This window comes from Tachypleus tridentatus, chromosome 13 (assembly GCF_004210375.1).
Source record: "Tachypleus tridentatus isolate NWPU-2018 chromosome 13, ASM421037v1, whole genome shotgun sequence".
Taxonomy (NCBI): Eukaryota; Metazoa; Arthropoda; class Merostomata; order Xiphosura; family Limulidae; genus Tachypleus; species Tachypleus tridentatus.
In genome coordinates, this window is record NC_134837.1 from 5,388,117 (window position 1) to 5,400,279 (window position 12,163).

Genomic DNA, 12,163 nt, shown 5'->3' on the forward strand with positions numbered 1-12,163 from the left:
ACTCGGTAAATATTACAATATATGTTATAAATATTCAACATAGAGTTGTGTTCAGTGATGGTAGACAACATGCTGAGAAACGTTGTATATTCTACTTTGCTTTTAGTCTAAAATTCGTAGAATAACTAATGTGGTCACCAGGAAGAAACTTGCTGGTTCTTCGGAGCTATGAGTAAAACTAGTTTCAAGTAGAAAAAGAAACCAATGTTAAAATACTATAACTATAATTATGACAAATTAATTAATTACCAAACAATTTGATAATATATATAATATATATATATCATATAATATATATAGCATCTCGGCCACTATTCTGTACAAACTGGCATAAAGAGCTTTTGTAGTGGGTAAAAGACCTATTCGGCATAGTCCACGGTTCATTGTATTCAGTACAGGACATAGTCCACGGTTCATTGTATTCAGTACAGGACATAGTCCACGGTTCGTTGTATTCAGTACAGGACATAGTCCACGGTTCATTGTATTCAGTACAGGACGTAGTCCACGGTTCATTGTATTCAGTACAGGACATAGTCCACGGTTCGTTGTATTCAGTACAGGACATAGTCCACGGTTCGTTGTATTCAGTACAGCACATAGTCCACGGTTCGTTGTATTCAGTACAGGACATAGTTCACGGTTCGTTGTATTCAGTACAGGACATAGTCCACGGTTCATTGTATTCAGTACAGGCCATAGTCCACGGTCCATTGTATTCAGTACAGGACATAGTCCACGGTTCGTTGTATTCAGTACAGGACATAGTTCACGGTTCGTTGTATTCAGTGCAGCGCATAGTCCACGGTTCATTGTATTCAGTACAGCCCATAGTCCACGGTCCATTGTATTCAGTACAGGACATAGTCCACGGTTCATTGTATTCAGTACAGCACATAGTCCACGGTTCGTTGTGTTCAGTACAGCACATAGTCCACGGTTCGTTGTATTCAGTACAGCACATAGTCCACGGTTCATTGTATTCAATATAGGACATAGTCCACGGTTCGTTGTATTCAGTACAGCACATAGTCCACGGTTCGTTGTATTCAGTACAGCACATAGTCCACGGTTCGTTGTATTCAGTACAGCACATAGTCCACTGTTCGTTGTAATCAGTACAGCACATAGTCCACTGTTCGTTGTATTCAGTACAGCACATAGTCCATGGTTCGTTGTATTCAGTACAGCACATAGTCCACGGTTCGTTGTATTCAGTACAGCACATAGTCCACGGTTCGTTGTATTCAGTACAGCACATAGTCCACGGTTCGTTGTATTCAGTACAGCACATAGTCTACGCCTACATGGGATGGAATTATAATAAACAGTACCTTGTTTAGAGTAAACGATGACCGTATTATCTTTAAAACAACTAAAACAATGAATATGCTGAAGGTAAATTACTTGTATAGAAGTGTTCGTTGACAATTATAAATAAGTCATTGAAAATGTCCACAAGTTCAGTTATACTTAGTCATTACTTTATACAAAATGTGACTATTTATTCGTTTGTTTACTAGTTATTAAGCACAAAGCTACACAATAGGCTATCTGTGCTGTGCCCACTATAAGCATCGAACCCCGGTTTATAACAATGTAAGTCCTTATACTCACTGCTAAGCCGCTAGGGGCGTTGAATTATTATTTTTTTTCTCTGTCATTATTAATATATTAATATATTGTAGTTAAAAATCTAATTAGCGCCAACATTTCAAACTAAATAATAGAAATTAATAACAGAATAAATAGATTTGACGTTGTTGATGTTTGTAAATATAATATAATATAATATAATATAATATAATATAATATAATATAATATAATATAATATAATATAATATAATATAATATAATATAATATAATATAATATAATATAATATAATATAATATAATATAATATAATATAATATAAATATGTTTATAGCGATCACAAAATTATCCTAAATACTTTTAACATTGAAAACAGAAAAACGTAAAATTTTGATAAGAACAAAGTTAATACGTACAGCGATTTAACAGCTAAATAAAAACACTTTACATAAAAGATGAGGTCTAAAAATGATTTAATGTGAAACTTAAATGATCGACATAAAAGCTGACAGCTACATTTATAACACTGGTATCAATTCTAAAGTAAATGTTAATCCAAGCGTGTTAAGGCGTGCGACTCGTAATCTGAGGGTCGCGGGTTCGCATCCCCGTCGCGCCAAACATGCTCGTCCTTTCAGCCGTGGAGGCGTTATAGTGTGACGGTCAATCCCACTATTCGTTGGTAAAAGAGTAGCCCAAGCGTTGGCGGTGGGTGGTGATGACTAGCTGCCTTCCCTTTAGTCTTACACTGCTAAATTAGGGACGGCTAGCACAGATAGCCCTCGAGTAGCTTTGTGCGAAATTCATAAAAAAAACAGATGTTAATTAATTAGTTAGCTGGGTTTGTTTAACCCACCATCATGCCACAAGTTGAAATAATTAAATCAAAATTATATCTTGTTGTTTGTATTAAGCACACAGCTACATGAATATTGAAACCCGGTTTCTAGCGATAACACCCGCACCCATACCGTGGTGCCACTAGAGAGCGATTTTATATACAGTGTGTTTCTTCAGACGTTTATAATTGATACAAATCAGAGTTAGATTTTAACGTTAGACACAGCACTCATATTCAGTTGGTAGTTTTACGCTAGAACAAAGAAACCCAACTATTCGTCTTCAATATATCAAGTTTGAAGTAACTTTAAATTGGTTTTCTAATACTAATGGTTAATCATTCTGAGGATTGTAGTTGTCAAAATATAATGACAATCGTTTTGATTAGAAAGTTGTCGGATAACTTAGTACGTTTAATCTCTGTTTCAACTATAATAATAGTTCGAAAAATACAGTTGCCAAATTTCAAACGAATCCTTACATAATACGTCAAACATTCTCAGATCAAGATTTCTATATATATTTCTATATAAGCTGTATGTAACTACCTGCAAACTAATCCTAATATATCACTCGGAACAAGATTTGAACATATTGTTAAAAGCTATATGTAACTACCTGCAAACTAATCCTTATATAACACTCGGAACAAGATTTGAACATATTGTTAAAAGCTGTATGTAACTACCTACAAACTAATCCTTATATAACACTCGGAACAAGATTTGAACATATTGTTAAAAGATGTATGTAATTACCTACAAACTAATCCTTATATAACACTCGGAACAAGATTTGAACATATTGTTAAAAGCTGTATGTAACTACCTGCAAACTAATCCTAATATATCACTCGGAACAAGATTTGAACATATTGTTAAAAGCTATATGTAACTACCTGCAAACTAATCATTATATAACACTCGGAACAAGATTTGAACATATTGTTAAAAGCTGTATGTAACTACCTGCAAACTAATCCTTATATAACACTCGGAACAAGATTTGAACGTATTGTTAAAAGCTGTATGTAACTACCTGCAAACTAATCATTATATAAAACTCGGAACAAGATTTGAACATATTGTTAAAAGCCGTATGAAACTACCTACAAACTAATCCTTATATAACACTCGGAACAAGATTTGAACATATTGTTAAAAGCTGTATGAAACTACCTACAAACTAATCCTTATATAACACTCGGAACAAGATTTGAACGTATTGTTAAAAGCTGTATGTAACTACCTACAAACTAATCCTTATATAACACTGGGAACAAGATTTGAACATATTGTTAAAAGATGTATGTAATTACCTACAAACTAATCCTTATATAACACTCGTAACAAGATTTGAACATATTGTTAAAAGCTGTATGTAACTACCTACAAACTAATCGTTATACAGTAAAACCTGTATAAGGCGGAATCGCACGGGACCGAGTAAAATTTCCGGTTTAAGCAGATTTTCCGGCTCAGACAGTGAACATGGATTTCCTTAATATATATAATTTTTGAGCAGAACGTTATACTTGCTTAACTCAAGGGAAGTAAGACGTCTGTGAATAAAGTTATTATACTGTTTATGTTATATTTATTAGAATAAGAACAAAAATAAACATTCAAAATATACATAAATACACAATCTTAATCAAATTTATTTGAAGAAACTGTTCTCTTTCAACTGTTTAGTTTTCTAGTGGACTTTCTCATGCGGTTAAAAGAGAACGACAATTCTACGACCTTTTCATGAAGTTCATTTTCCCCCTTCATTTTTCCATACAACTTGATAGTGTTAATAAAACTTAACACTTGTGATGAAGTATAAATTTCCATTTCCTCGCTATCTTTTACATTTTGTTCATCTTCTGCATCTCTCACACTGTTACCATCTTGTGATTCTACTACAGATTATAAATCAGTTTGATCAGTATCTGTTAAAACATTCAAGTCAACGTTCACAAAACTTTCTGCGTTCACAGAATCATCTGTATAAACCTACATCAATCAGAGTTTGGATTTCACTAGAATCGTCATAAATAACTTATATATTCTCCACCATTATCAAGAATAAATCCACAGTTTTGAAAGCACTTTATTACACATTTGAATGACTTAAAAATGCAATTGCATCTAACACATCAATTTTCATGGTCATTTCAGATGCTCTCTTACAGTCGTCCATGTTTACAATAATATGCTGAAGCATCAATATTCTGTATTTCAATCTTATACATTCCATTACCTAGTGACTGTAGAACTGATGTTGTACATTTAGGTAGAAAGAATAAACAAACATTTGAAAGTTGAATGTTTGGGTGACAAATTGCATTATCTAGTAGAATATTCCTATTTTCTTGTTCTATTATTTTGTTTAATTTGTTCAAAAATTCCTTGAATATAACACTTGTCATCCATGTTTTATTATTCACTTTCCATTCTACAGGAAGTTCATTCTTCCTGAAACAGCATGATTTTTCACTCTTTACACATTTTAAAATTAGGAAAGATATAAATTTATTTTTTCGTGAGAATTATTTAAAGAATAGAATTGTGCACCTAAAACACAAATATATTTTTATAAATCATGAATCTAATTTAACAGCAAAAATCATGACAGCAGAAAAAATAACAGAATATATTTAACCAATAATTACTGTAACAAAATGTCCTAGAATTTATTAATATTTAAAGAAATTATTAATTAGAAATGTTATTAATATTTAATTAAAAACAATTTTTCCGCCTAAGTCGGGTTCTAATCCTACTTGTTGATAGATGAGGTAAGTTTTCTGTCCGCGTTACTGAGGTTCTGCCATATAGAGGGCGTTTTATAAGAAAAATCTTAAGATAATGCTGTAAAATTTTGATATTTCCGACTTGCACAGGTTTTACTGTATTAAATATAATAGAACACTTGTACGTGTTTTTATGTATCTCCAAACTAGTCGTTACATAACATATCAACAAGGTCTCACATCAGTGGTTACTGTGATATGTGTACTTACTCACCACGGTCTACTAACTTACACTGGTATGTGTTTTTACTAACCACAGTCTACTGATTACAGTGATATGTGTACTTACTAACCACAGTCTACTGATTACAGTGATATGTGTTTTTACTAACCACAGTCTACTGATTACAGTGATATGTGTACTTACTCACCACGGTCTACTAACTTACACTGGTATGTGTTTTTACTAACCACAGTCTACTGATTACAGTGATATGTGTACTTACTAACCACAGTCTACTGATTACAGTGATATGTGTTTTTACTAACCACAGTCTACTGGTTACAGTGATATGTGTACTTACTAACCACAGTCTACTGATTACAGTGATATGTGTACTTACTAACCACAGTCCACTTATTACAGTGATATGTGTACTTACTAACCACAGTCTACTGATTACAGTGATATGTGTACTTACTAACCACGGTCTACTGATTACAGTGATATGTGTACTTACTAACCACAATCCACTTATTACAGTGATATGTGTACTTACAAACCACAGTCCACTTATTACAGTGATATGTGTACTTACTAACCACAGTCTACTGATTACAGTGATATGTGTACTTACTAACCACAGTCTACTGATTACAGTGATATGTGCACTTACTAACCACAGTCTACTGATTACAGTGATATGTGTACTTACTAACCACGGTCTACTGATTACAGTGATATGTGTACTTACTAACCACGGTCTACTGATTACAGTGATATGTGTACTTACTAACCACAGTCTACTGATTACAGTGATATGTGTACTTACTAACCACAGTCTACTGATTACAGTGATATGTGTACTTACTAACCACAGTCTACTGATTACAGTGATATGTGTACTTACTAACCACAGTCTACTGATTACAGTGATATGTGTACTTACTAACCACGGTCCACTTATTACAGTGATATGTGTACTTACTAACCACAGTCTACTGATTACAGTGATATGTGTACTTACTAACCACGGTCTACTGATTACAGTGATATGTGTACTTACTAACCACAATTCACTTATTACAGTGATATGTGTACTTACTAACCACAGTCCACTTATTACAGTGATATGTGTACTTACTAACCACAATCTACTGATTACAGTGATATGTGTACTTACTAACCACAGTCTACTGATTACAGTGATATGTGTACTTACTAACCACGGTCTACTGATTACAGTGATATGTGTACTTACTAACCACGGTCTACTGATTACAGTGATATGTGTACTTACTAACCACAGTCTACTGATTACAGTGATATGTGTACTTACTAACCACAGTCTACTGATTACAGTGATATGTGTACTTACTAACCACAGTCTACTGATTACAGTGATATGTGTACTTACTAACCACAGTCTACTGATTACAGTGATATGTGTACTTACTAACCACGGTCTACTGATTACAATGATATGTGTACTTACTAACCACGGTCTACTGATTACAGTGATATGTGTACTTACTAACCACGGTCTACTGATTACAGTGATATGTGTACTTACTAACCACGGTCTACTGATTACAGTGATATGTGTACTTACTAACCACAGTCTACTGATTACAGTGATATGTGTACTTACTAACCACAGTCTACTGATTACAGTGATATGTGTACTTACTAACCACAGTCTACTGATTACAGTGATATGTGTACTTACTAACCACAGTCTACTGATTACAGTGATATGTGTACTTACTAACCACGGTCCACTTATTACAGTGATATGTGTACTTACTAACCACAGTCTACTGATTACAGTGATGTGTGTACTTACTAACCCACGGTCTACTGATTACAGTGATATGTGTACTTACTAACCACAATTCACTTATTACAGTGATATGTGTACTTACTAACCACAGTCCACTGATTACAGTGATATGTGTACTTACTAACCACAATCTACTGATTACAGTGATATGTGTACTTACTAACCACAGTCTACTGATTACAGTGATATGTGTACTTACTAACCACGGTCTACTGATTACAGTGATATGTGTACTTACTAACCACGGTCTACTGATTACAGTGATATGTGTACTTACTAACCACAGTCTACTGATTACAGTGATATGTGTACTTACTAACCACAGTCTACTGATTACAGTGATATGTGTACTTACTAACCACAGTCTACTGATTACAGTGATATGTGTACTTACTAACCACGGTCTACTGATTACAGTGATATGTGTACTTACTAACCACGGTCTACTGATTACAGTGATATGTGTACTTACTAACCACGGTCTACTGATTACAGTGATATGTGTACTTACTAACCACGGTCTACTGATTACAGTGATATGTGTACTTACTAACCACGGTCTACTGATTACAGTGATATGTGTACTTACTAACCACGGTCTACTGATTACAGTGATATGTGTACTTACTAACCACAGTCTACTGATTACAGTGATATGTGTACTTACTAACCACGGTCTACTGATTACAGTGATATGTGTACTTACTAACCACGGTCTACTGATTACAGTGATATGTGTACTTACTAAACCACGGTCTACTGATTACAGTGATATGTGTACTTACTAACCACGGTCCACTGATTACAGTGATATGTGTACTTACTAACCACGGTCTACTGATTACAGTGATATGTGTACTTACTAACCACGGTCCACTGATTACAGTGATATGTGTACTTACTAACCACAGTCTACTGATTACAGTGATATGTGTACTTACTAACCACAGTCTACTGATTACAGTGATATGTGTACTTACTAACCACAGTCTACTGATTACAGTGATATGTGCACTTACTAACCACAGTCTACTGATTACAGTGATATGTGTACTTACTAACCACAGTCTACTGATTACAGTGATATGTGTACTTACTAACCACAGTCTACCGATTACAGTGATATGTGTACTTACTAACCACAGTCTACTGATTACAGTGATATGTGTACTTAATAACGTGTTTTATTTTCTCAGCTTTGGAAGAGATATAATTATTATTTAGTTTTTAAAAGTGTGTGTGTTTTCAGTGTATTACACACAATTATCATATATGCTGTAATATTACACGATTATCATATATACTGTAATATTACACACAGTTACACCTTCATATTACACACTGTTAAGAAATACATTAACGCCAAGAAAACCGAATTTCCCTTGAATGTTTTAAACCAATTGTTAGTGTTAAGATTACAGATCGTATTAAACAGATAATCACATCTTTATCACTGAGTTACAGAGAAACCACTTAGAATTTTAAACAGTACTTACTAAGGCCAGTCTTGAAACTCAAAACATGCAATAAAGCCGCAAAAAAACGTGCAGGTTGTAAATTAGATTCAAAATGTTACCGTAAATACAGATATGTGGTATGTAATTTGACATGTACACTTTGTGGTTCTGTATACATCAACAGGAACTGCATTAACGAAATAAACTATTCATACTGATTGCCCCACTTGCTTTACTCTGTGTCACAAGTGTTTAAATAAGCAGAGAACCAACTAAAGTTCAACAAACATCACACCGGATTGTTCATTATTTTATTATCTTCTCTTTGAATGTAATTATTCTACAAATACGTCTCATTTACACCTTAAATAATATGATTTTATGTCTATACATGTAATTGCAGTTTCATAAGGTAAACAATATAGCATTACAGCAAGACATTTATATATATTTTCCATCGCGAAGTCCATCTTCTTACGTCGGCTCGAATAAGTTGAATATATTTTGTCGAATCCTAAATTGTCACCCGAAGTGACAACAGTAAGTCTACAGAATTGTTACGCTAAAATCCGGGGTTTGATTATCCGCGGTGAACGCAGCAGATCGTCCAGTGTGTCTTTGCTCCGTTAACAAACAACTAATTAAACAAAGCCTAACTCACTTAACGAATGTTCTTCTGTTCGTCCAGAGGAAGCCGAAGTGGCGAAACATCAGCTTAAACAAATCCATTAATGGTTTGTGGAGTCATAGGCTATCTTTTATTTGACTTTGTAACAATGAATACAATCCTCCGTTTTGCACTACAAACATTAAACACACGATTTCCTAAAACCAATTACTGGAGAACAATGTTTGTCTCTATTTGGATAAATACACTAATACAGCTCTCCCTTTTACACTGAAAATCGCAGAGTATCACTGTATTTTTTCTACATAGTGTATAACCGTGTTTCTATCTGTACAGTTTATAACTCATGTTTCTATTTGTACAGTTTATAACTCGTGTTTCTATCTGTACAGTTTATAACTCATGTTTCTATTTGTACAGTTTATAACTCGTGTTTCTATCTGTACAGTTTATAACTCGTGTTTCTATTTGTACAGTTTATAACTCGTACAGTTTATAACTCGTGTTTCTATCTGTACAGTTTATAACTCGTGTTTCTATCTGTACAGTTTATAACTCGTGTTTCTATCTGTACAGTTTATAACTCGTGTTTCTATTTGTACAGTTTATAACTCGTGTTTCTATCTGTACAGTTTATAACTCGTGTTTCTATCTTGTACAGTTTATAACTCGTGTTTCTATCTGTACAGTTTATAACTGTGTTTCTATCTGTACAGTTTATAACTCATGTTTCTATCTGTACAGTTTATAACTCATGTTTCTATCTGTACAGTTTATAACTCGTGTTTCTATTTGTACAGTTTATAACTCGTGTTTCTATCTGTACAGTTTATAACTGTGTTTCTATCTGTACAGTTTATAACTCGTGTTTCTATTCGTACAGTTTATAACTCGTGTTTCTATTTGTACAGTTTATAACTCGTGTTTCTATTCGTACAGTTTAGAACTCGTGTTTCTATCTGTACAGTTTATAACTCGTGTTTCTATTTGTACAGTTTATAACTCGTGTTTCTATCTGTACAGTTTATAACTGTGTTTCTATCTGTACAGTTTATAACTCGTGTTTCTATTCGTACAGTTTATAACTCGTGTTTCTATCTGTACAGTTTATAACTGTGTTTCTATCTGTACAGTTTATAACTCATGTTTCTATCTGTACAGTTTATAACTCGTGTTTCTATCTGTACAATTTATAACTCGTGTTTCTATTTGTACAGTTTATAACTCGTGTTTCTATCTGTACAGTTTATAACTTGTGTTTCTATTTGTACAGTTTATAACTGTGTTTCTATTTGTACAGTTTATAACTCGTGTTTCTATCTGTACAGTTTATAACTCGTGTTTCTATCTGTACAGTTTATAACTCATGTTTCTATCTGTACAGTTTATAACTCGTGTTTCTATTTGTACAGTTTATAACTCGTGTTTCTATCTGTACAGTTTATAACTCGTGTTTCTATTTGTACAGTTTATAACTCGTGTTTCTATCTGTACAGTTTATAACTGTGTTTCTATCTGTACAGTTTATAACTCGTGTTTCTATCTGTACAGTTTATAACTCGTGTTTCTATCTGTACAGTTTATAACTCGTGTTTCTATTTGTACAGTTTATAACTCGTGTTTCTATCTGTACAGTTTATAACTCGTGTTTCTATCTGTACAGTTTATAACTCGTGTTTCTATTCGTACAGTTTATAACTCGTGTTTCTATTTGTACAGTTTATAACTCGTGTTTCTATTCGTACAGTTTAGAACTCGTGTTTCTATCTGTACAGTTTATAACTCGTGTTTCTATTTGTACAGTTTATAACTCGTGTTTCTATCTGTACAGTTTATAACTGTGTTTCTATCTGTACAGTTTATAACTCGTGTTTCTATTCGTACAGTTTATAACTCGTGTTTCTATCTGTACAGTTTATAACTGTGTTTCTATCTGTACAGTTTATAACTCATGTTTCTATTTGTACAGTTTATAACTCGTGTTTCTATTCGTACAGTTTATAACTCGTGTTTCTATTTGTACAGTTTATAACTCGTGTTTCTATCTGTACAGTTTATAACTGTGTTTCTATCTGTACAGTTTATAACTCGTGTTTCTATTCGTACAGTTTATAACTCGTGTTTCTATCTGTACAGTTTATAACTGTGTTTCTATCTGTACAGTTAAAAACTCATGTTTCTATTTGTACAGTTTATAACTCGTGTTTCTATTCGTACAGTTTATAACTCATGTTTCTATTTGTACAGTTTATAACTCGTGTTTCTATTTGTACAGTTTATAACTCATGTTTCTATTTGTACAGTTTATAACTCGTGTTTCTATTTGTACAGTTTATAACTCGTGTTTCTATTTGTACAGTTTATAACTCGTGTTTCTATTTGTACAGTTTATAACTCGTGTTTCTATCTGTACAGTTTATAACTGTGTTTCTATCTGTACAGTTTATAACTCGTGTTTCTATTCGTACAGTTTATAACTCGTGTTTCTATTTGTACAGTTTATAACTCGTGTTTCTATTTGTACAGTTTATAACTCATGTTTCTATTTGTACAGTTTATAACTCGTGTTTCTATTTGTACAGTTTATAACTGTGTTTCTATCTGTACAGTTTATAACTCGTGTTTCTATTCGTACAGTTTATAACTCGTGTTTCTATTTGTACAGTTTATAACTCGTGTTTCTATCTGTACAGTTTATAACTGTGTTTCTATCTGTACAGTTTATAACTCGTGTTTCTATTCGTACAGTTTATAACTCGTGTTTCTATTTGTACAGTTTATAACTCGTGTTTCTATCTGTACAGTTTATAACTCGTGTTTCTATCTGTACAGTTTATAAC